At 33.4% G+C, this 27930-nt stretch overlaps 1 pseudogene; it reads right to left on the bottom strand.

Moving 5' to 3' along the window:
- Window positions 1-876: 876 nt before the first annotated feature.
- Window positions 877-25266, bottom strand: LOC143386230 (coiled-coil domain-containing protein 34-like; annotated as a pseudogene).
- Between the last annotated feature and the right edge of the window lie 2664 nt (window positions 25267-27930).

Below are 27930 nucleotides of genomic sequence, written 5' to 3'. Positions count from 1 at the left end.
GCAATTTTAGTACCCATCTTTAAAAATAATAATCCTCTTCCTCATACTGTGGCCTCCCAAATTCTTAATTTCCTCAACACACTCTCTCTCTCTCTCTCTCTCTCTCTCATATAAATGTGTTTATGAATAAAATGTGTTTATGAATAAGATCTGTAATTTTAACCTCAGCAACATAAACTTGACAATTAACCTTTCAATATTAAAAAATATTGCAATGACAATCCCAATTTCAAAGCTAACAAAGAAGTACAATTAATGTATAATTATTTTTACAAAATAAAGCACAATATTACTAAGGTCTCAAGATTATGACACATCAATCTAAGACACAGAGCATAAAACAATGTGTTTAGATTTTCCTTTGGAAGTCCCAACTCTTATATCTGTAACAAAATAAACTTTTACTCAGTTATTTTTAAAATATCAAAAATGGAAAAAGTATACTAAAAGACATCAATAAAGACTGTTTTGAGTATTCTTGGTTTGTAACCCATTTAATAAAGCATGCAGTTTAGAAATGCATATTTAGACAAATTAATCTTAATGTTATGTTCTTGAACATAAACATCAGCAAACAATATAGAGTATGAAATAATATAGGAAAAATTTTTGGTTTTATGGGTATTACAGTGTGGTTTTAATATAAGCTAAACATAAGCAAACTTGTTAGATTTATCATGCAAAACAATATGCCAAGATCAATCTTAGAAGAAAAACCAAAATGTAAAAAATACCTTTCTCAATTAATCATTTAGACTCTATATAAAATACAAAAATAATCACATCAAGTACTAACTTGCTGATTGATAGGTAAAAAATCTTTTTGATTTCAAAATTAAGTAGCTTTAGGTAAAAGCATAGTATTTTCCACATATACTATCTTTCCATTTTGCACAGAGTTCCCAGGCAGAGATTGCTTCTGGCTTTATGAATTACCAGAGATTACCTGTGTGGCTGACCTATCACAGGTCTTGTATTTTTCTTTCCTGATAGATCCTTAGCTTCTTTGGGAGGTGGCATATGAATTGGTTTCCATGGAATTGAATTACAAAAGGCTGGTTCTGGATAGGAAGTTCCACTGTAAAAACCTACAATCACTGAAAAATCAGAACAAAACAAAACAACTAAACTTCTTGACAATAATTACTTATTTTAAAATTCCTAGAAAATATTAAACTGTCAAAAAGGCGAACTATCACTGACACACCAAGCTAATCTGAATACTTTTAAAAATCTAACACTTTCAAATATAGCAATGTAGTAAAAGATAATTCTGAGAAGCCAAAAAATAGTTAAAACATATACAAAAAATAATGCTGAGAACCCAAATAATATTGTTAAAATCAATGCAAATAATAACACCTGCAAAGTTTTTAATATGGAATTAATTTCAGAACCATAATATTGAATAAAACCTTCATTTTCTTAACCCTGTCTAGGAAATGACTTATTTGTGAACTAGTTTTCCCTTGTCAGAGACTAAAATTTACAGAAAATTTATTTTGCTTATACAGTTAAAGTGAATCAGATTTTTTAGAACAAGGGAATTTTGATTTATTATTATTCAAGTTAATAAGATTTCACAGAATCAGTGAAATTTTATTACTAATTAGAGAGAGCATCTTTTGATGAACATACTGTTTAAAAATTGTGATGCCTGACAATAATAACTATGTGAAGGAAGAACATTCTGTAAATTATCTTCAAATCCTTTGGTCATAATAGGCACACAGATTCCTTTATTTCATAATTTATAAAAATGATAGGATAAAGAATAAAGACTTAACAGAAGTACAGCATGCAGCCAAATATGTTGCTTATTAGAATGAAGGGAAGGGATGGGGATAGGAAAAAAATAGAGTGAAATGAATTTAAAATAATTTTCATATGATGTATATAATTGCACCATTATGTACATCCATAAGAATGGTATGTCCCATATTTGTTTAGTTATATCAAAATGAATTCTACAAGCATGTATGACTAAAGAGAACCAATCAAATAAAAAATAATTAAACTCATTCAAAAAGCAAAGTAATTTAATAAAATAGTCCATTGTTTTAGCAATTAATTTCTAGTCAATATGTATATTCCCACCTAAAGTCTTAGCTTTTCTATCTAATCAGTAGGTCAAAATCATTGCTTATTGCCCTTTTTTTAAGCAAGAGAGAAAGAAAGAAAGGGAGGGTGGCAGGGAGGAAGGTTGGGGTAGGAGGAGGAGGAGAAGGAGAACAAAGAAGCCATCCTCAGTAGCTAAAATGGACTAATGGATACAATGGATGAACTCTATGACATATAAGAGAGGTCTAATCCTGACAGAAGGAATGTTTCTTTCAGACCCTGGCAGCCCACTTTGACTGCATAATATGTCAACACACACTTCACCAAGATGGTCAAAACAAAGTCTGGAATATGTTCCACTGTGTGAACAAAAGAGAATGGGAGTATTTTTAAAAATAAATCATTTAAACAAGTGAAGGCAGCTGTCATCAAGGTATGAGCTTTCAACATAAAACACAACGAAAAATATGCAATGCCATTTATCATCAGACCAAGCCTAAAGGCCAATTGGTTTTGTTTGATCATGTGCTATTTATAACCCACCCTGTAAAAATAATGTGCCAAAGACACTGGAAGCTCTGCCTTAGAGAGGTTAGAAAAAGGGTAGGCAAGATGAACCATTAAAAACATCCTGAGTAAGGCTTTTTCATCCAAGAATGTGAGAGCACTACCAGGGATGCTAACAATTGAACGCAGGGCTGTATGCATGCTAAGAACATTCTCTGTGACTGAACTACAATTCCATTCCTGAGAATTTAACTTATTTCCAAATGTTAGAAATCATTGCTTAAAAGTGTAAGTTTGAAGTTCTACAACCATTACCTCTATATATCATTTATGGAGAATGAATAAATTCCTACCAACATAGTATAATTTTCTAAAAGATAGTAATTTGAAAGAAAAATAAATTTTATGTTTCTATTTCTGTGAAAAAGAAACAAAATGTATAAAATTTGCTTTTGCAAACCATACTTACGTAAGCCACATAACATTAAAACTAACCTGTAAGTTTTCCATTGGCATACCCATAGCTCTTTACAGCTGGACAAGGTTTACTTTTTGCATTTTCCAACCATTCCTTAAACTTTTATCTGCTATTTCCTTTTTCTCTTGCAATTCAGCTTGCCATTGTTTTTCTTTTTCCTTAAAATGACAAGACCAAAGCATTCCCAAGGATATTCTATAACTAAACTTTCCATTCAAATTCTACTGAGTCTTTTCTCCCAGCTGTTTCCTCTCTCAATGGCTTACTGGCCATAATATTGAATTATATTTCTGTAATTTGGGAGTAAAATTGAACATGATCAGGGATGTGATATTAATGTGTCTTCCTCTAAACAATAAGATATCAAACCCAAGAAAAAGGAATCCACCTTCTTTTTAAAGTAATTTATTATACAGTAATATGACTAGATAAAAGTATATTGAAAAAATATTTAAAACAACTAACAACAATTTTGAATATGACTGAAAAATATATAAGCTTATTGAAATTACTCAATGTAAGGAAACCAAAAATACATATTCATTTTGAAGCTTAAAGACAGCATAATATAAGTAAGGATAGTTTCATATCTTTATGCTATGATACGGTCAATTTTCTAATCTTATACTTTTTCTAAAATATAGTTGGCACCTATGAACACCAAAAACATATTCTAACTGGATACTTTAATAAAAATACCTTTTCTTTCTTCTTCTTCTCACATTCTTCAGCAATTTTTTTCTTTAAACATTCTTGATATTTTTTTTTTGCTTTTTCTTGCAAATGTTCTTTCTCTAGTTCTTTTGCTGCTTTCTTCTCCATTTCTTTATTCATTTTTTGTTCTCTTTCTTTCCTTTTCTTAAATAAAAATAGAAATTTTAATTGAAATACCTGTAATTATTCTCACATAAGGAAGGATTATTATATGAAATAATTTTCTAAACTTCTATTATTCTTAAAATAAGTGGTGTAACAGTGGTTGGCACAATGCGGTTTATGAGAATATATAACATACTGCAATTACCTGTTCAATGTCAATAACAGATAGTTACTGCTTGGCTGTAAGTTTCATTAGGACACTGACAAAGATCTTGCTCACCAACATATACCTGCAACTGGGATAGTACTGAGTAAATAACAGGTTCTCAATAAATATTCTTTAAATAAATAAGTGAATAAATATTTCTATCTGTTAGACTGCTGAATCCTAGTATTTTTAATGGATGTTTACCCTCATATATATGCACATTTCCTAGATAGACAATTTGTCAATACAAATACTTGGATAAGTATTCACCAAAAGTGTGTTATAGAATTTAAATGAATAATGCCTGCTGAAGATTGCATATAAGAACATAATTGGGCAAATATTTAGGTATACTGTTTTATAGAGATCAGAGATTTGCAAACAAGGCTAAATGTCAAATTCGGCCCACAGGCCATCTGTATTTGTAAACAACATTCTATGTAAGTACGGCCAACTAATTTTGCTTATATATTTGCATATGGTTTCTTTTATTCTACAATAGCAAAGTTGAATAGTTGCCATAGAGACTGCATGAGCAGAAAACCTGAGATGTTTAAGATCTGGCCCTTTTCAGAAAAAAAAATAATTTTTGACATAAAATATAACTCAATGCTTTTCTTCTCCTTACTCAAATGATAACCTACCACCTGTAGTTAAATTTTAAATAAATAATGACATGGAGATTTCTCTTTATCAAACTTTTAGAAATTAACCTGAAAGGTATAAAAGGAATATGGAATACAAATATGTATATATGTATATATATATATAAATATATATATACATGTAAGTTTTCATGGAGCAAAGAGAGATGATCCCAAAAGAGAAATTCCTTCCCTGAAAGTATCTTGTAAAATACTGTATTATAAATTAACACCTAATTAATAAACATCAGTTACATATAATACATGTCCTGTTCAGTGCTGAGCAGCACAAGCAAGTCTTGAAAATCAGGGCTTGTACCATTCCTCAAGTTGATTTATATCTTTCTTGCTCTGCAGTCAATAGTTGTGAAAAGGAATCCTTTCCTAACAAAACCTCAAAAGCCAATGGAACAATAATGGGTTTTAATTACTCCTCACTGACAGAAAATCTACAAACTGAAAATGGTCTTGGAATATATCTCTCTTAATCTGTGTGATTTATGACTCTCCTGCCTAACCTCACCAACAAGAAATCATCCAGTCCCTACAATGTTTTTAATGACAGAAACTAACACTTCATTGGTATCTATACCTCGCACTACTCTATGTACTTTATTATACATATGGACCATCAGTTAATTCTTACAATCCCAGTATGAGGTAGGTACTATTATTATCCTATTTACAAAAGAGGAAAGGAAGGCACAAGAGGGTAAGTAATTTGTCTAAGATCACACAGTAAGTAGTAGATCACTATAGACCACAAAGACTTCAAAATGGAGGAATGCTAAAAATAATGTTATGCCAAAAAATTTAAACCAAAGCGAAATGTCAAAACTTTTTAAAACATACTACTTCTCAAAATTAATTTAAGAAGAAATAGTATCTGGATAACCATTTATTATAAAAAAAAATCAAAATTTAAAAATTTACCACAAAGTACTCTAGCTTTTGATAGCTCCATTGGTAGTTTGCAATGTACATTTAAGAAAGAAATAATACCAAATGACTACACAAATTAATTTTATGATTCAAGATAATATCAGAAACAAGGCAAGATAACTGCTCTATAGCCCAAAATGTGAAATAATTAGAAATACATGTACAAATGAGGCATAATACCATCAAAAACTAAATAAAACTGAGGAGAAATAAGACAAATAAATGGAAAAAAACATATTCATAAATTTTAAACTTGATATTACTAAAAGCCATTTTCTCCAAAACGAACTACACATTTAACAAAATCCCAATAGTGCCAGGCACTATTCAAGCAGGCATAATTAGCAAATCTGATAATCAGATGCTGAATTACATATAGAAAGGTGCAAAGGAACTAAAATAAGTTTGGAAAAGAAGACAAAAGTTGATTTATATGTCTATTTTTTAAAAACTATAAGTTCAATAATTATAGAGGTGTAGTAATAAGTTATTACTGCTGACACAGGATATAAAATCAATAGAAGAGAATAGAATTCAGAAATAGATCTATGTGTGTGTGTGTGTGAGTGTGTGTGTGTTTGTGTCTGTGTGTGTGTTCAATTGATTTTAAACAAAGTGCCAAGGTAATTTGAAAGGGAAAGGATTATCTATTCAATTAACAGTGGAACAATTGAATATATGTATGCAAATGAATGAACCCCAACCTTTAACTCAACAAGATATTAAAATGAACTCAAAATAAACATACAGGTAAAGCTGAAGTTATAACTTCTAGAAGAAAACAATAAATATTTTATACTCTTGAATTACACCATGTTTCTTAAATAAAGACATACAAACCATAACCATAAAAGGAAAAAATTGAAATATGGAATATTGTCAAAATTTAAAACTTGTATTCTTTAAGTTGGGCACAGAGGTGCATGCCTATAATCCCAGTGAATAGGGAGGTTGAAGCAGGAGGATCACAAGTTCAAGGCCAGCCTCAGCAACTTAGGGAGGCCCTACACAATTTAGCAAGATTGTGTCTCAAAAAAAAGGATGGGGATATATCTAAGTGGTAAAGACTACATGGGTTAAATCCCCAGGGAAGGAAGGAGGGAAGGAAGGAAGGAAGGAAGGAAGGAAGAAAGGAAGGAAGGAAGGAAGATCATTTTGCTCTTTAAAACATAGTATTTAGAAAAATTAAATGGGCCATGAGTGATGGCACACACCTGTAATCCCAATGACTCAGCAGACTGAGGCAGGAGGATTTCAATTTCAAAGTCAGCCTCAGCAACTTAGCAAGGCCCTCCTACACCACTTAGTAAGAAACTGTCTCAAAACAAAAAATAAAAAAAAAACTGGCTGGAGATGTGACTCAGTAGTTAAACATCCCTGGATTTAGTCCTTGGCAAAAAAAGGAAGAAAAAAATAAATGGGAGAAAAAATTTGCAATGCATTTATCTGACATTGGACTTGTGGTCTGAATATATAAAGAATTCCAAGACTGGGGATTAGCTCATTGATAGGTGCTAGAGTAGCCTGAGTGAGGCCCTGAGTTCAATCTCCAGCACCACATTAAAAAAAGAAAAGAAAAATTGAAGAGAAATGTACAAAATTCACCCAGTGTCACATGTACCTATATTCCCAGCTACTTGGGAGACTCAGACAAGAGGATCACCTGACAAGCCCAGGAATTTGAGGTCAACTGGGGTAAAAAAGTGATGTCACCAAGATCCCCATCTCAAAAAAAGAAAGAAAGAAAGATAGAAAGAAAAGAAAAGAAAGAATAATTCCTACATGTCTTTTGACGGAGAAAGGAGACTTGTTGAGGACTGAACCCAGAGCCTGCTAAGCATGCTCTCTGCCACTAAGTTTTACTCAACCGCGAATTCTTACAAATTCTTATATCTTAATAAGAAGTCATGTAACCCCTTCAAAAAAATGGGCAAAAGACTTAAACTGACACAAAACAAGTCCAAAAGAAGCTAACAACAAATGTAGCTCAGTTGTAGAATGCTGCCTACCATGGTCAACAAGTATAATAAACTAAATTATGTCCCTTCACCTCCTATGTTGAAGGCCTATCTCCCAGTGTGAGGAGATAAAACCTTCCAAGAGTAAATCAAACTTAAATGAGGTCTTAATCCAATAAGACTGAAGTCCTTTAAAGAGGAAAATACACCAAAGATATGTGTGCACAGAGAAAAAGCCAGAAGACAAGCCATCTGCAGGCCAGAGGCCTAAATAGAGTCCAAACCTGCAGACACTGGGATGTGAGAAAATTTTCTGTTGTTTAAACCACCAAAGTCTGTGGTATTTGGTTATGGCATCCCTGAAAGACTAATACAATGAGCTTATAAAAAGATGTGAAACAGCATTAGATCTCATGGAAATGAATATTAAAACAATGGCATATACTACACATACACTGGAAGAACAAAAATGAAAGACTGACATTATAAGGTTTGCCAAAGATGTAAAATATCTGGAACTTTTATAAATAGTCATGGGAATATATATTGGTATAAGCACCTGAGAAAATACTTTGGCTATTTCTCATAAACACATTCTTACCACATAGCCCAGCAATTCAGCTCCTAAACATTTACCCAAAACAAATGAAAACAAATGTCCAAAAAAGACTTGTATATAAATGGTCATGGAATTTTATTCATAATATCTCCTAATGGAAAACAATCCACTGACCATCAACTAGTGAATGGATAAACAATTTGTGCTATTCCATGGGAGACTACTCATCAATAAAAATGAATCAACAATATATGAAATATCAGGATATATTTAAAAACAAAAAAAGTCCAACACAAAGAAGTCCAACACATTCTTTCATTCTGCTTTTAAGAAAGTATAGACAGTACAATCTTATGTACAGAATAGAAAGATTACCAAGATATTTGGAGCTGTGGCTGGCTATGGGAAGGGGAATGGGGGTTGGATGTGAAGGGAAATTTCCGGAGTGATGAAAATTTTGTATTCTTGACTGTGGTGCTTATTAATCATACAGGTATGCACATCTGTCAAACTCATAAACTTAAAATAGGTGTATTTTATTGCACAGCAGGCAGTCAGAATAGTCACTGCTACTGAGAAAGCAGTCTGCCATTAAGTGGTTTCGGAATTTCTAGCACACTGGTTCTATATCACAGAGGACAATAATTAATCATTCTTTTCTAAAATGGTGCCCTGAAAGAACCTTTGTTTCTTACAAGTAAAAGAAATTAACAACTGGATACTTAAAGTTTTTGACTTTCTATTTTAATTCTTCTAATAGGGCCTACTTGGCACATAGAAAAAGCTAAGTAAACATTTGTTGAAATCATGAATGATACACTGATAACAGTGTTATCAATCATACACCTTGTTGATTTGAATTAAGTCTTTCAAATAAAATATCAGTGTGCTTTGAGAATTAAAAACAATTTTATTTTTAAATAACTTTTTAAAACATTGAAAGTAGAGGTCTTTTTCAAAATTCGTATTAATGTGTAAAAACATTAATCTGGAAAATAATTTAGCATAGCAACACAAATATTAAGTGTACTCAATGAGATAAGATATTTGTTTTAAAAGAATTTCACAATTTACAGTCATATTAGAAGAAAGCAATCTTACTAATGTGTACATAAATTCTTTTGTCTGATTTTTTGATAAAACACAGTGAAAATGATTTAGAGAAAATAGCAGCCCAAGATAAAACTAAAATGAAGCTGTAGGCAGCAGAGGACCACACACCATGAAATGTAAACAGAAAGCTAGATGGCAGACAGGAAGAGAAGAACCAGGAGAGCAGTCTTTACAAATACAAGTAAATGTAACTAAGGCTGAATAAGAAATCTGATAGTTTTTAAGAAAAAAAAGGAGGGATCAATTATTTTTTAACATGCACAAGAATGCTGCAGAATAGGTAAATTAATTTTTCAGGGTTCATATCTGAATCATTTTCTACCTTATGGAATCTTGCTTTCAATAATTAGTGATTTATGTCATGGCAAGCCACTTACTCCAAAAGAATTTTTACCTCAAAAATAATTGGATGAGGTCTACTACCACTAACTAAAACAGTGAATATATATCAGATATTCCTCAGCAGCATCTTACATTCTTAGAAAAAACAACGATTATGTTTGATTGGCATGGTAAAATTAGCTTAATGAAGTTAGAAGGTAAGAGAAGCTTCTTGAGGAGAGAGCACACCATACATGGAGAACTATTTTTATATAAACTTCAAAAATGTGTCAACCAAAATTTTGTAATGGTCATATAGACTTATTTTGATTGTGACATTTATTCAAAGTACTCTTTTGGGGATGAAGTAAACAAACACAATCCATAGTAATTGATTTCTAAACAAACACAATCTAAGTAAGGATTGAATACTTTTATGGTTATAATACACACACACACACACACACACACACACACAGACACCTCTCTAACCAATTTCCTTCTTCTAATGCCTGGATGATGAAGATTATGTTATCTTCAACTTACTGAAATTATTTGATACTCATAATAATATCACTTGGCATCACATTCAACAATAGGTAAGGACAAAAGCTATAATTAAAAATTTAAATCTTTGTCCTATAATTTGAGAATTTATCTAAATTCATAGTTATATTTTAATAATAAAATCAATTTGAAACATACAGAATCACAATATAAAACAAAGTGATAGCAGAGTATTTTTTTAAATGGAGGTTGGGGGGCAGTATTAGGGATTCCACTCAAGCCCTCACGCATGCTAGATAAGCAGTCTATCACAGAGCTACACCCTATCCTAGACCTTTTTTCATTTCATTTTGAGTCAGGGTCTCAGAAAATTCTCCAGACTGGCCTCAACTTTGTGATTCTCCCATCTCAGCTTCTAAAGTACTTGGAGTCAACAGGCATGTGCCACTATGCCCAGTTATTTTAAAATTTCTAATGTATCAGGCTGGGGTTGTGGCTCAGTGGCAGAGAACTTGCCTTGTACATGTGAGGCACTGGGTTCGATCCTCAGCACCATATAAAAATTAATAAACAAAATAAAGACCTTTAAAAAAATTCTAATGTGTGATCCAACATTAGAATGTATTAAAATTGAAAGTAGGGATATGAAGGATAGCTCAATGGTTGCATGCTAGCCTAACATGCTTAGGGCCATGGGTTCAATTAGCACCATAAATTAAAAAGTAATAATAATAATAATAATAATAATAATAATAATAATAATAATAACAACAACAACAACAACAAAAATTGAAAGGAAGAATAGGAATATAGCTCAGTGGTAAAACCCAGCATGAGTGAAACCCTAGGTTTGATCCCCAGCACTGCAAAAAAAAAAGAAAAAAGAAAATTCATTCACTCATTCAATTAACAAAAGCTTACTATATACAAAGGATTATAAACCTTGTAATGGATAAAAAATAATATAAAAAAGAATTCTTGATCTTAAGGATCTTAAAATTACAAGGAAAGCAAAGGGATGTACATAATACAAAACAGCCATTTTTTTTCGTTTTTTATAAAACATACAGAAAATACAAAGCACCATATGATAAAGTGCTATTAAAGTTAATATAAATTGAACAAAGATTCACAGGGAAGAATCTCTAACATGTGAACAGCCAATCTGTATATAGAAAGTAATCTGAGTTAGATGACAAATTGAAAAGTAGAACAGAGGATATGATGAGATTCCATCCTGATAAAATACCATATGTAAAAATTAGGAAATAAAAAATAGTAAAAAGATAAGTATTCTCAAAATTTCTCAAGAATACATACTCTTGAGGCCTGGGAAGTACAGCCAAAAGCTCAAGATTTCTAGGAAATTTATTTGTATCTTTAAAATAATGTAAAAAATTTAGTGCTCTCTTAGTATATGCAAGGCCCTGGGTTTGATCATGAACACTTTGAAAAATAAAATAAAAATAAAACTTACAGTCTACTTCTTTATATACCTATGTTTGCTTTACTATAAAAATATAACATTTTCCTCTCAAAACATTTCCAGTAAAACTAATACTCCAAGAAGATTGGGGGCGGCTGTGATTATCTTGTGTGAGCTCCCTAAATAATCTCAGTAAAAAGAATCAGCATAGAATAAAGAGAAAACAGATGGTAGACATGGCTGAAATGCTACTTTGGCTCAGGGAATAGAGTGGAGACACTTTAACCAGTCAGTCTAGAGTTGGTAAAATCTCAGTCAGAAGACAGTACAGGTGTGGAACATAAAAAAAATAGACATAAGGAATGACAGTCAGATCTATGCAGCAAAGATTAATCTTGCAGAGACATACAGGAAGGGTTTATTCATTTAACAAATATTCCTGGGTACCTCTAATGTGTGGTAATGACTAAGCTGTTGGATAACTGAAAAAAAGAAGCAAAATTCCTGATCTTATAAGAACTTATATCCTAGTGTGGAGAAGTAAACAATAAAGTTGAAGGAAGTAATGAGACCATTCAGAAAATAAAATAGAAGCAGCAATTATATATAGTAAAGAAAGGGATGTTTTGGAGCAACATAATAATTATTATTATTAAGTGGCTGAAGACACAGTAGAAGTAATAGAAATAAAGGAATAATAGGAAAAAGTCTATGAAGAGGAATGGAGCAAAGGTATTTTTTTTAGGTGTACACATTTGGAGTTTCCTGATGATCTAATGGATAGAAATCCAAGACTCAAAAAATTCAAGTCTAAAGATTCAGACTTGGTGGGGCTGGCATTGTAGCTCAGGGGTAGAGCACTTGCCTAGCACATGTGAGGTGCTGGGTTCCATCTTCAGCACCACATAAAAATAAATAAATACAATAAAGATATTGTGTCCATATACAACTAAAAATATTTTTAAAATATTTAGAATTGCTGAATTCAGGCAGACACTAGTAGAGTTCACAGGGACAGAAAAGAATAAAATTAGAGGGCATCCAGGCTCTGTAGTGCATGCCTTTAATCCAAGTGACTCAAGGGGACTAAGGCAGGAGGATGGCAAATTAGAGACAGTCTCAGCAGCTTAGTGAGACCCTGTTTCAAAACAAAATAAAAAGGGCAGAGATGTAGTTCAGTGGTAAAGCATACCTGGGATCAATCCTTAGTACCAAAAACAAAAGAAGAGTAAAGGGCAAAGGGCAGAAGACAAGAGACTTGATAAATATTCATGAGGGTAGGGGTAAAAAACAAAAGCAAAACCCCAAAAGAGAAAGAACCAAAGAGAAATATAAGAAAAATATAGCTAAGGACTAATTGGAAGAAAGACTTTGAAAAGAGATGTTAGGATTTGTGTATGCATTTTTTTCCTTTTAACCTGTTCATTCTTTTTCTGAACCCATTCCTTGTGCTTTTCTTCAGCAATTATCTTTTTTTTTCACATTCTTCCATTTTTTTCTTTTTTCTAGTTGTTGATTTAATTCCTGTGGATTTCATTTAAACAAAAGGCAATGTTTAAGGGAAGTTCCCAAATCACATATTTTAAAAAAGGTTGAGCTTAACCAAATTAAACAAGAATATAGTTTCCATTATACAATATATACCACTACTGATAATAACTTACTTAAGTAACTAGTCTACAATGAAAGAAAGCATTGGTAAAAATATAAGTCATTTTTTAGAAATGCAAATAATTGCTTGGCAGCAAAACACTAGTTTCTTAGACTAAATTTCAGCTAAATTACCCTCATTGAAATCAACTTTCCCATACATAAATTTTGGCACCACTGTAAGCTATTGGCAGTGGCTCAAGAGAATTGCAACTTTTTTTTACAGTTATAAAAAGGTTCAAGATTCTTACTGAAGCTACAGAATAGGAATTAAGTAATCCCTAAATTAAAATTTTAAATCAGAGTTACACCCAAGAAGAAATCTAAAAAAGGTATTCAGTTTTCCTTAGAGAAAAAAAGAATCAGTTTTCTTCACAGATTTTATAGCTACTGGGATATAAAACAAAACCAAATTCATACCTCAGATTATTTAACTGTCTTGCTGTCACCAGAATCTACACGTCTGGGCATTTCCTTAGAAGAAAGAATGTGGAAGGTACGGCCAAATAAAACTACAAGTTGAATGCTACCACTCTGTCACTCATCAACTAAATTATGGCTTTAGTTGAGAAAGCTATTCAAACTAGACTTCTCTAGGACTCTACAATCATAATTATTGGTTAGTTTTCTTTCTTCCTTAGATACTAATAATCAGATACATTTATGAATCTTCCATTGTTCTCCCTTTCTCCTTCCCATCTTTCCTTTCTCTCCAAATACTTACCTCCATGGGCAATTTTCCAACTCTCAGGTTAATTCCAGGGTCTTAAATGAAGATAAAACTTTACACCAAGAACATATTTTTTTGCATTTTAGAATGACTAATCAAAAGATACTTGTTTACTATGACTTCTGATCTTAAAATTCCACTGCAAAGAAAATAGTTGCCCTGTCTCACTTAGAAAATCTTCAAACCTTGAAATACCATATCCCACAAAACAAATATCCACCTTGATAGGATTCTTCACTACCTCATAGCTGTTATTCCTTCATTACTCACTCAATACACTCTAATTGAGTGCCTGCTATTGATCTAACAAGAACTGTGCATGTACACACACACACACACACACACACACACACACACACACACACACAGAGAGAAAGATGAAATTTTAGAAGTCTCTCATCTAATCTTTTCAATATATACCAAAGAATAAAGTGCTACACTGTGAGTTACTGGGTATAAAAAAAGGAGTTTGGAGAAAAGAACAAAAAGGGAAGACAAAGAGAAATGGTTTGAACCAGGATAGTCAGAAATGAGCAGTTTCTTAAAATAGTGAGAGAAGATGACTTTAAAAGAAGTGAAAGATGTGGGTGGGGATGACGATTAATTTAAAGTGTGGTACTAATTTCCTCTTTAGATAGAAAGAGGTTTTTTGAAGACAGTAAATTGAACACTATGATGAAGAATAAAAGTCAAAAGTGATGATTTAGAGCTCTTATTAAGACTGAAGGCTGAGTTTGAAATGATCAATACTATTCTGAGGGAGATTGACTAGAAGGTTATGACAATATACCCTATAAGGGGAAGACATTCTGGACTTGTGCCAGAAAACAAGTAAAAGGAGAAAAACACAGAGTGTGTGTGGGTGTGCTGATACGCATGTGTGTATGTATGTGTATATACATGTGTATAAATTTACATATAGTAAAAGGCTAGATATAAATCTGACAACTATACATTCAAAATTTTCCAAACCAGTTCTAAATTTTTGTTTAAAAAAAGTTTAAGTGTATGATTAAGCATAATTGATTATATTTATATACTTTTTAACAGTCTTCAAGTAACTCAAAAGGGGGAAAATTAAGATGTTGCATTACTATTTTATGAATACCAAATTTTAGTTAATGTTGATATAGGTGATAATAAATAAAAGATCCAAAAGTAGCTAGAAAATGCTACCACTGACCTGAATAGTACTGTATTCTTATAATGTCTATTTAAGTATTTGGCTACCCAGAATATACATCACATTCTCATACACTACCCTCTCTTCCAAGGCTAGCTACTCTTAGAATTTCCCATGCTGAATGGCTCCATCTATTCACCACTGAGGCAGGCCTCCTCCAGGATACAGCAGGAGTCTTCTTTCCAAAAGACCCTGTGTGTTCTTCTGGCACACCACTGAATTTCAACAGGATTATAGCTATTTTCCCTTAGAATAAACATTTGGTAATGGAAAACAAAACTCCAAAGAGGGTCCTAAACATGCATCATTATTTCAATACACTTTGCCTATTTTCAAATGATTTTTTACTATTGAAGGTAACAAAAACAAAAACAAAAACAAAAACAAAAAACAAACTGACAATTTTGAGTTTCACCAACTCTATATCCTACCCTATTCCTTCCTTAATGGCTGATAAATTAAATAGCTGAAGATTAAATGGTGAGGTTAAAAAATAACAGGAAAAAAAGTACCTGGACTAGTCACAAAATAAATAATTTTTATAATTTTGAACAGATTACATTAAAATGTTAAGTCAAATGTTAAAAATTAGAATTAGCCAAAGACCACAGAGAACTTAGAAGAATTAAAGAATTATTTTAAATAATAAAAATGTAACTATATTTAATAACCTACAAAACCAATATGCTAGCTTGCATAATGTCAATGTTAATTTTCAGTGTTTACCATGTTTATCATTTCAACATTATTACAAATGTATAACATTTTTAATAGGGTAACTGTAAAGGGTTAAAACAATTTTTTAACTCAATCTCACAGAGATGTCTAAAACAAATTTAAATGTCTGTTACTGAAAACAAATTCATGAATGAAATGAGCTTTTTACTGATTCAACTATCCTTTAAGTGGGGCATGGTGGCACTTGCCAGTAATCCCAGCAGTTTGAGAGGCTGAGGCAGGAGGATTACTAGTTCAAAGCAATCAGCAACTTAGTGAGGCCCCCAGTAATTTAGTGAGACCCTGTTTCTAAATAAACTACAAAAAAGGACTGGAGATGTGACTCAGTGGTTAAGTACCTCTGCGTGGTACTGAAAAAAAATTTTCTTTAAATGTTAAAGGAAGAAAATAAGAAAACAAGAATAAGTTAAAAAGCAAATACTAAGTCTGATCTATTTATTTCTAGAATGTTTCTTAATAAAAAGCACATAAATTGGAAATCTAAAGAACTTAATACCAGTTCCAGCTCTGCTACTAACCGAAACCTTGGCAAAGTTACTTCTCTCGCCTTCATGCTTCTTAGCTTTTATAAGGATCTGAAATAAACAATTCCTTATGGTCAAAAATCTGTCCTTTTAATGACATGGTTTGTAAGCAAATTAGGGAATAGAAAAATAAGGGAAAGCAGGACTTAGGAAATAAAGAGAAAGGCATGAAAATCCAAATAGATTTTGGCTGAAATTTATGATGATAAGCCATCTTCTAATTCTGCATTGTTTTCTACCAATATCATCAGTCCCCCAACACCAAATGTCCCTCATATATCCTGCAAAGCAAACTGATCCTACTTCCAATGAAAGTACCTCCAATTTACACTTTCTGGATGACAGAAGTTAAATATTATTTCTGCAGAAAGCTATAATAGTTTTAGGCAGTATTCTTTAAAAGAAAAAAAATAAATAAAGTTTTCACTCAAAAGAAATAAAATATAAAGACCATCATAGCTCAAAATAAGCTAACAAAACATTGAGTATATGATGCGTATGTTATGGTTGATAGGTACAATTCCTTGGCATAACTAACAGGCAAGGTTCATTCAAAAATATCTTAAATTGCTTCAAAGTTAAGTAATGAAGTTGCCATAAGAAATGTCAAATTACTCAAAACATTAAAAGGCTTTAATACATACAAATAATTACACCCTGCGATATGCTTAATGGTTGTGGTAAGGGCTTTATATTTATTATTTTAATCTGTTCTTGAAACAAATCTTCAGAGTAGTTATTATATACTTTCATATGTAATAACTAACTCGTATTGAATTCTTTATATATAGTAGGCCATATCCTGATATTCATTTAGACCTCATAATAACAATAAGAGGTAAATATTATTCTCCCCCTTTTACTGATAGTGATTCTCCTTACAAGTGACTTCTATAGTAGCTAGAAAAAAACACAAATGAACTGTGCTTTACCACTAATTTACTCTACCAGTGTTTTCCAAGTTGTAAGTCTAAAATCAATTTAACAGATTATAATTGACTTTCATAAAAAAGAATACCATGTTTTGAATAAAGTAAGATACTTTTTCAAATATATATGTATATACATCTATGTATAGGTTTATAGTTATGTTCAACATGAAAAAATTAGATTTCTCACTGTGAACAGATATTTTTCAAAAACACTACCCAAGGATGGATGAACAGTGGTAGAATCCTTGCCTAGCATGTGCAGGGCTCTGGGTTTGATCTCTAGCAGTCTAAGAAAAAAAAGAAGCAGGAAAAATAAAAGCCACACTAAACATTGGAACTAGTAATGTTAAAAGAACTAGTAATGTTAAAATCTAAAGTTGAGGTAATGGGAAGAGACTGGGGTCTCAAAAATAAACATTAATTATGAAAACAAATTTAAAAAAATCTTCCCCAAAGGCTAAAACTAGCAATGATAGAAATGCCAATACCAATAAAAAACCAAATCAGCCATCTTTATACTTTGTTTCATTTAATCCTCACAAAAATCCCATGACAGGTACTATTTTTCCCACCTTGTCCAGATGGGGAAACTGAAGTATGAAATCTAAATAAATTGGCTAAGATCATCCAGCAAGTAAAAAGACTAGAACTAGAGCTTTTATTAAGCCTGGCTGAAACCAAACCACAAAGTCTTTTTCAAGCCCTGTGCTTGCTAAGAGGAAATAAATACTACTCTCACAGTGTACATTTCCAGGAATAAATTTGTATTCTAGAATACAAAGTATCATGTAAAAGGGAAATGCCAGAATATACTAATTTACACAATCATTTGAATCATTCCAAGTCTCCTGAACAGATGATTGCCTACCTGGTATAAACTCATCACAAAAATAACAACTAATTTCAAAACCAATATGAAAAATTTCAAGGAAGATCATAAAGGGCAAAGAAAGTGCAAAGCTTTAGTTCCCATGATTTTTTATAATAACATGGTTACTAACAGACTAGAATAAACTAAAATATCCAACCATAGTGTACCAGTTTACTATATTTTAATACACATTAATACATTTTAATTATATTTTAATAATAAGCAATCTTTTTCTTTTCTTTGCTTTTCTTTTTTTGTGGTGCTAGGGATTGAACCCAGAGCATTGTGCATGAGAGGCAAGCACTATACCAAATGAGCTATATCCCCAGCCAATAATAAACAATCATTTTATAGTGATGTTGAAAAATATTTAATGAGGGCTGGGATATAGCTCAGTGGTAACATGTTTTCCTAGCAAGCACAAAGCCTTGGGTTAGATCCCCAATGCAGCTCCAAAAAGTACAAAAAAAATTAAAATAACATGGAAACATATTAATAATATAACAGGCAAAAAAACAGATTAAAAAGATTGAAACTATTTCACTAAAAACAAGAAGTATCTTTCACCATTTCTGTGATAAAAAGAAATCAGAGAGTGAGTCTGGATAGGGAGCTTAGGTGATGGCAAGTTACACAAATCTATTTACTTGCCAGGGCACATGCTCTTTGGTAGGTAGAATAGATTCCTGTCTCTATTTCAATTTTTCTCTTCTTTCCTAGAACTTTTCCTGAGTATATAGTTTAATTTACCTAAGAGCAAAATTCTATTGTATGTCTCTCTAGATATACATTTGTACATATAATCAGCCCTCTGTATCCATGGGTTCTGCAACCATGGATTTAATCAAGCATAAATTGAAAATATGCCAAAAAAATTGTGCCTATACTGAGCAGGGACACATTGTTTTCTTGTCATTATGCTGTGAGCAATTCAGTATAATAACTACTTAGGTAGTGTTCACATTGTATTAGGTGATATAAGTAATTAGAAAAGATTAAAAGTAGATTGGGAGATATATACGTTAAATGCCTTTATATAGAAAGACTTGAGCATTGAGTATTTTGGAATCCAAGAAAGTCTTGGAATCAAACCTCTTGGATACTTAAGATGACTGCTTTTATTTTTTAAAAAACTTACATAGAAGAAAGTTTAGAAGGCTATATTCCATAATTTTAACAAAGATTATTATTAGGTGGTGAAATTAAAAGAGCTTTTCATTTTCTTAATTATATTTAGCTATATTTTCTAAATGTACTTCTAATAAATATACTGCTTCTACAATTAGATTTATTAAGATTAACATAGTAAACAAATACAAATAAATGCACACACATTGTTTTCAGGAACAATAAGATTAACATTTTAATTTACAACAGCAACTCTACTCTGTGAGCTCACTGTCATATAGAAAGAATACTGTCTACTTGTACCTCTAGAGCTTTCTGTTGCAGCCGGTCATGTTCTTCTTTTTCTTTGCCAACAAACCACACCTCCCATGGTGTCAGGCTGCTTTCTCCTAAGTGGACCTGTTTCTGTTCTTCTTGGTTATCTTCTGATTCAACTTTACTGTTATGAAAGAAAGGATACTGTAGAACTTGTACACGAAATACTTCTCTTACTAGTCAAAAATCATTTAACTATACAATGAAAACAAAATCTAACAACATAATTTCAATACTGTTATTTTAAAAACATATGAATCAATTATATAAAGCAAAAAAAATGAAAAATCAGGAAAAGGAAATCTAATTTTGAATTACTTTACTCATTTAGTTATGCCACTCTCTTCAAAAACCAAATTATTTAAAAACCCAATGGAATAGCTTGAGCCCAACCTATGTAACTCAAGGTCACTTGAGGAAATTATTTATTTCTAAAATTTTATTTTTTATTAATAAAAATTCTATCTATACAAGTAATCACTAATTACTACTAGTACACATAATCTTTTGTAGGTGTGTGTGTGTGGTACCAGGCATTGAACCCAGGGCCTTGGACATGCTCCTGAACTATATCTACAGCTCCACTACCACATACACACATATACACATAATGTTAATCAGATCCTGGGGCAGACCTTTTCCTTTCCCTCCACTATATAGAATAGAAAAAAAGTAATGTGTACATATATACTGAGAGAATGATGAAAAGCAAATAATTTAATAATTAGGAATTCTGGGTAAAGGATTTAAAGAAAAAGAATATAAAAGTTTTTTATATTCTTTTTCTTTAAATTTGAAATTATTTTGAAATAGAAAGCTATAGAAAAAAAATATACCCTTCTCTTTTTCAGTGCTGGGAATCAAAGCCAGAGCCTCATTCATGTTAAGTATACTCTGTATCAACTGAGCTACACCCACAACTGCTGTGGCCCTTCTCTCCTTCAACATTTAATATTTTGTTTGATGACCTTTTGCCAGTTCTTAGAATATACAAGACTCTCCAATCTGGTTATCTCTAATCATTGTCTTCATCTCCACTTTGTACCTTCTATCAGTCTGACTCTTCTGGGTACACAGAAAATTAACTATATGAGTAAATAAAGAACAGAAGGATTTGGCTGGATACATAAGCCTCACAAAACTTATGGAAAACTTATAGTACTCAGAGATAGGAAGGTTGTTCAGTACCCAACATAGCTCCAGGGGCAAGTTTATTATATAGACTCAGGTATGTGTATCTTCAACATTGTTCCTTCTAACAAACAATTGCCTCACAACTGCTTTGTACCACTTTTTATACCTCATAGATTCAGTTTCCCTAATTTTTTTTGGGGGGGTTATGTTATTTAATCATCCATTCATGTCTTTTCAGAACTTGTATTCTAAGTGGAAAAGAGACATTGTTAATATATTATTTCTTAGGCACATCTTTCCTTTTCAGTCTTGCATTATGACCTCATCTGTTCTCAGCTTCAACTATCACTACATGCTGGTGATATCTGGATCAGCTATTCTGGGCCAGATCTCTATCTTAAGTTCCAGACTTATTTCCAACAATTTTATAGACTGCTCCAGGATATTGAACTCAGTCCATTGAAAAAAAATTCTAAGCATTTTCCAGCATCCATCACCCTCTTTCTTCCCCACTAAGAAAAATTTTACTCCTTTTATAATCCTAAATGAATGTTACCACCATCCACCCAGTTACCTAATCCAGAAATCCAGATCTGACTCCACCCGTTACCCCTCCATGTCTGATTCCCCCTACCCTCATGCCCATACAATCACTAGTCATATCAGTTCTACATCCTTCAATTTTCTCAAGTGATTCTCTTCTCAAACCTTTCAAGCACTCCAAACATAAACAGTGCCTAGCCTTCCCTTTTAAATCATTCTCTAAACCTGCTGCCAGATTTGCCCCTACCAATGCATCCTTTTATCATGTAACTTCTCATCTCAAAGTTCTTCAGGGTCCATTTGCACACAGGATGAAATCCAAACTCCTTAGCCTGACATCCATAAATTGACTCCTGCCTTTCTTTTCATAAATGGGTGATCCAGACTCTACATTTCAGTCATGTTGAACTTCTGTGGGTTGGTAAATACACTATGGTGTTGTACTCTTCAGCTTTTGCCTAAAACTGAAATGCCTTTCCTCTACCTTCACATATGGCCAGATTAAGAGCTTACTTTCATGAGTAAAACAGCCTGGGGATAAAATCTCTATCTGCTTCTTCCTAGTTTCTGCACATATTAAAATTTCTCTAAAAAAGAGATCTCATCTGTAAAATGGAGATGACAGTAGTAGCTGCATGAAGAAGTGAAGCACTTAGTATAGTTCTGGACCCTCAGTAAGTACATGCTGTGCCATTTATTATAATTATTACTATAACTAACTCCTATTCTTCCTTCAAGATTTATTCTGATACTATATTGTCTGGGAAACTTTCTAAAAACTTCTGGATTAACTGCCTTGAGCTTCCTGTCACTGGTCTCCCTCTGCCACCGGCCATGAGTTCCTTAAAGAAAAGTACATGAATGAATGAATGAATGAATGAATAAATAAATAAATAAATAAATAAATAAGAACATGGCTGGTTGTGATAGCATAGACCTATAATCTCAGCAATGTAGGAGGCTGAGATAGGAGGATTGTATGTTTGAGGCGGAAAAATATAAAGGTTTAGGGCTGTAGATTAGTAGGCTGTAGATTAAAGCACCTTAGATTCAATCCCCAGGACTGGAAAAAAAAAGGAAGGAAGAAAACCAAATATGTCTAGACTGAGGGTCTAGATTATGAAACACTGTTGAAAGAAGAAATTAGTCAAATCAGTTTTTTTTAGATAACACTTTAAATACTTCCTGCCTTAACATTTTTAGCAAACGTGTTCAAAATGTATAGCATATAAACTACAGATATACTCCTAATAAAGAAAAGCTTCATAATTAGCTATTTATGACAAGAAACTTATTAAGGCATAACTTTTCTAAATATAGTTATATGAAAGACAGAAAAGAACTAAATAGAAAAGCAGTAGGCCCAAAGCATATTATAAAAGACTCCAGAAAAATACTTTTCATCATCTTGTCTTGAGGTCATCTTTGATCATCTTCTCAATCCCAGCCAATACACTTGAAGGTTAATCCTCTTTTAAGCATAAATCTACTTGTACTGAAAATTATCTTGAGGGATTGGGGTGTAACTGAGTGGCATAATGCTTGCCTGGCATGTATGAGGCCCAGCACACACACAAATCTGAGCACATAGATATGTGCAGCCAATGCCTGAGTCTATCTCAAAGAAGCCTTACTCTACTAGTATGCCACAATCAGATGTAGCTAGTAAGGGGCAGAGAGAGGCATAAAATCCCAGAGCTCTTGGTTTCTCTGTACTCTACAGAGGATGCTGATAGCCCAAAACAATGGCTGGGCTATGACTCAGGCTGCCTTCCTTTATCTCATCCCATACAAGCTATCCAGAACAACAACTAAAGGAACACAGTCATCTTCTAAAAGAAAAGAAGTGCTAGTTTTTCTGAACCATTTGAAAATAATCATGGTATCTAACTATTCTCCAGGAAGGAGAAACAGGAATTCATTCAACACACATTTATTGAGTACCTAATAAAAATCTAACACTTGCCACACACAAGACCTAACAAATTCTGCAATCTTTCTAGACCCACATCCTCAGCATTCTTTTGACTCATGGGGAATGAAATGTGCTTAGGCAGCCTTAGCCCTATTAGCTCATTCAGGCTTTGGGTGAGACATAGATAGGTCTGGCTCCTCCCTTGACAGGTTCCATTTGATTAGCATTTTGGCTTGTGGAAGCTAATGCAGGGTCTCAGTAGTTGAGCTGCAGTTTTTCATGGTCATTTATTCCTCAGGCTGATAAACTATGTCCACCTTGTTTAGTCCTGTTAATTATGTTCAGAAGGTATTTCACACATCTTTAAAATTCATTTTAAAAATATCTAATACCCACTAAGTCCTAAATAATCCCTATAAAACATAGATGAAAATGGTCTCCTAAAACCCTAACTCTTACCACTGAGTCTATGGGGTTAATATGAGATGGCCTCTTTCTTGTTTTTTCAAGCACCCTGGACAGCCTGCATGGTTACTCTTCCTGGTTTACATTTCCACCAACATACCACTCATCTTTAAAAGAGTAACTTTTGTAACCATGTATGGGTCATTTCAGATGGTTCCACATTCCATTCATTCATTCCTTATACAGAGAGGGGCCATCTTTTCACTCACACATAAAGTATGGGTTCTCTGGTCTGCATTTTTTAGATCTCCTGTATTGTTCCTTATATAGTCTGATGATCAGAAACTTGTAAATTGGCTTCTGAAGATGACGTTTACCCCAAAATAGACCTACATTATTACAGTGATAGGCCTTTTGCTTCTATTTCTATACACCCTAAAATAGTCATGCTGTATAAGAGGGAACCTGATCAGTTTACCTCACTACTAGGCCCAGGTCTGCTAATAAATTGGTGTATGCCTTTGAGTCAGACTTTTTATTTGTGTTCTATGATGCAGTTTTATCACATGTAAAAGAGTGGACCGAGCTGGGCTTTAATTTAATAAATCTTGAATATTTTATTTATGATCCCCAGTACCTAAACTAATATGTGGCAAAACATAGATGTTTGCTGACTGAATCACTGTAGAAATAAACATTATGATGGTTTTTAATAATCCCTTTGCTTCAAATATTCTTTGATACAACAATAACTATTCCACTGAAAGTTTGTCCTCAGATCAGACACAACCCTGCCTCTGCATGTTGTCGTGGACTAAAATCTGTGCTTCAGCTGTTTACACTATTACAACCTACTACATAAAACACATTTTGGAACTAAGATTATGGACAAGAGTTTTTCAGTTCACCATCTGGATTTCTGAGGATTCGTAAAACTCCTGAAATAGAAGCAGTTTCGTGTGTTTGAGACTATATACGGGTCATTTTTAAGGAAACTGAGATAGCAGCAATTAAAGAGCTAAGAATCAGAAAACATGTCATCTGTAAGAAATGGCCCAGGACTCTCTGCAGAAAGGGCTGCATTTAAGGATGCAGGCGCCTGCTCAGCCTCTAAGGTGGAAGACAGGAGATGGTTTTGGTTTGCTGAAGGTACTTGGAAGGGTCCAAGAAACCTTGGGACCGGTTGTATAGGTCGGGCAGCCTCAGGTTTACCTGGCGCGCCCCGGTAACTCTGTTCCTCTTAGGCTCAACACCTCGGTCTCTACGTCATGGGCATCTTCGTCCACATCTTCCTCATTCTCTCCTTCACCATGTTCATCGTCAAAGGAGAAGCTGTGGTGGCTGAGGGGAGACAACAGTGACATGGTGGAATTGCTGCAGCTCTGAGGCAGTGGCGACCAACAGATAGACGTCGCCACCGCCCCCAGGGACCCGTCATGAAGGCGGAGAAGGAGGCCACGGAGGCCTCAGACTCGGAACTGCAGTCCGCAGAGAACAGGATGCCAGGAGGGGAAGAAGCAACACTCCACGGCCACACAGCCCGCGTCTGGCCCGTCAAGTTCAAACCTGCTGAGCTGAGGTGGGGACATGCTCTCCCAGCAGGCCCCTCGCGCTGGGCCTGGCCAATCCGGGCCGGCCAGGTGCCGCGTTGCCATGGCGACGCAAGGAGGATGCGACGGCTGTGTCTGGGCCTATAGCGCGTGGCTTCCTCTCTGTCTGCCCTTCTTCCTGTGTCTGGAAGGTGCCTGTTGCTTTTGAACTTACTCAATTCTGCCTTTCTTCCAGCTGACACCTTCGCGGGGACCTGGGCTTTTTTTGAGGTGTTGTTGCAGACCATTTGGTATTTGAAATAACGTTATTACTGAATAAAGCAACTCCTCTTAAAGGGAAAGAGGCAGAATTAAGGACTAACATCCACCCCCCCACCCCACCCCCCACCCCAACACACACATAAAATCAGGATTATGTGCACCAATCTTGATTTCCTTGAACAGGTCATGCTTTTTTGAGGGTGAGGTAATTTAACTTTACAAGTGTATCCAAGAAAGCAGGTTTAGGTGGCATGGGGATGTAGCTCAGTGGTAAAGTGCTTGCCTAGCATGCATGGGGCCCTGGGTTCCATCCTTGCTACCAAAAATAATGCAGGTTTAGGACAATCTTTTAGTGTTTTGATACATCTTGTTTGCCTGGCGTCTTAAGGCAACTAGTCTGTCTACACCTGCGAATTGTTTTTACTTTTTTAAGCCTCTATTATGTGCTAAGCCTCTAACCTTTGCTAAGCACTGGGGTAAAAGCTGCTGTTACTCTAAATTCCTCATCTTTTGGTGGCCAAAAATTTAATTAAAATATGCTGTGATGTGTATTTTATGAGGAAAGAATATTTTGTGGGAACTCAGGGATTGGAGATGGGGATAAAGGTAGCAAGAAAGATGACAAACATTATAAAGCTGGATGATTTATTTATACTGTTGTAAATTTAGCTCTGTCTAGTTCATAATTTGTATAACTGGTAATGTGAAAATGGACAGTGGCTAAAAATAGCACATAAAGTTGTTACTGATCAAAGAGTAATACACCATCCTTGATGAAGTTTAGATCTACAAAATTTGACACAGGACAATGAGATATGATAAAAATATTAACAATCAAAGACAATTCTGGAAGTAGAAGCTATAATAAAACATGATATGCCAGCTAGAGGCATGGAGCATGGGAGACCCTGAGTTTGATTCCCCTACCACAAAAAAAAAATAAATAAATATGCATGCTTAAAACTTCTTAAATGAAATATTTTTAAATTTTAGTAACAACAGTGAAATGAAGAAAATCAGAGCAATTCAAATGAATAATAAATTGATCAAAGAATAAAACTTATTTAGTAGAGTTTTTTTTTTCATTCTCTACCCTAATAATTCAATATTGGCATGTCTGGCTGAAACCTTTCATTAGAACATTTTGAGAATCAGTAATATCAAAAGACCCTAAACTGTTTTAGGACTTCACAAGGAAGAAAGCTTTAGGAGAAATTTCCCAACAAACCTAATGCAAGCATAGTGGAAAACTCACAGGTTTTATCTATGAAAGAAAAAAAATTAACCAATGGTTTTTCTCTTAATAAATTTCCATAAATAAGCTGTTGAACTTTCTGATCCTAATTTACTCCTCTATAATATTAAGAAAATAATCTACATCACAGTCATACTGTCTAATTAATCCTCAAAATTTCTAGTTCAGGATCTGACAGATTTAAAAGTAAATTGTATTACCTGAATGCCAAAGCTTTTGCACTGTAACTTTTTGGTATGGGAATTTAAGATATTATATACTTCCCTTCCTCCTTTAGATGTTTTATTTTTTAAAAAATGCTTTATAAAAAATTCCCTTTCCTTCATGCTTCAGGGTCATCATTATGACAATTACATTATATGTTAACAATACTTGAGACCCAAAGACTATGGGGCAATTCCATACTGTAGGTACACATATTTGAATGTAGTCAAGTCTTGTGGTCTCTTATACTGCCTTTACATTATTGGGGCCAAGAAGTCATAAAGAAGGGTATTAAAAGCATTAAAAGATTTTCCCAATAAGTTTTACTTACTAATGTCTTTTCTTACTACTCATTTATTTTCACTTTCATGATATATTTGAGATTTTTTTTTTTTTACTGGTTCTGTAACCTGTAAGTGAAGAATGACTTTTCCTTACAAATTCCTGTATGACATTGTACAAAAATCATGCCATTTTCAATTAGTTTTAAAAATAATTATTCCTAGACATTTACAGATGAAACAATATGTCTTGGATTGCTTCAAATAATCTAAGAGGCAGAAGGATTGAGGGGCTAGTGAATAAGGTGAAGATGAAACAGGGTTTATTGTGTGTTGTGGTTTTGGTGGTGGGTATGGTAAGGGGAGAGCGAGAGGGGTACCTAAACCATTCTTTTTATTGTGAAAATTTCAAACACATATAAATTTTAAAACAGGAAGAGGCATACACATTTACTAACACCTACAAAATGTGTCCAAAATTAAGAGGAACTAAGTTTTGATTGGGATCTAATTTGCTGTGGTTCAGGGATTCACTTAAATTTCATTAAACCCTTTGTTTTCTCATTTGTCCAAAGAGAGCTTGGAGATTGTAATACTACATTTCTAGGCAACTGACTACAATTAATATCATGTAGATATTTTTAATCATTTGCTTTTAAATAAAGATTAAATTGGTGGTATTCACTTATATTTCAAAATATGTTTTCCACAATATAGTTCAGATTTAAGACAGGATAAAAGTTTTAAGTTTAAGTGTTCTTAAATATT

The sequence above is a fragment of the Callospermophilus lateralis genome, unplaced genomic scaffold (assembly GCF_048772815.1).
Source record: "Callospermophilus lateralis isolate mCalLat2 unplaced genomic scaffold, mCalLat2.hap1 Scaffold_107, whole genome shotgun sequence".
In the NCBI taxonomy this organism is placed as follows: Eukaryota; Metazoa; Chordata; class Mammalia; order Rodentia; family Sciuridae; genus Callospermophilus; species Callospermophilus lateralis.
This window is presented reverse-complemented; position numbering and strand designations above follow the sequence as displayed.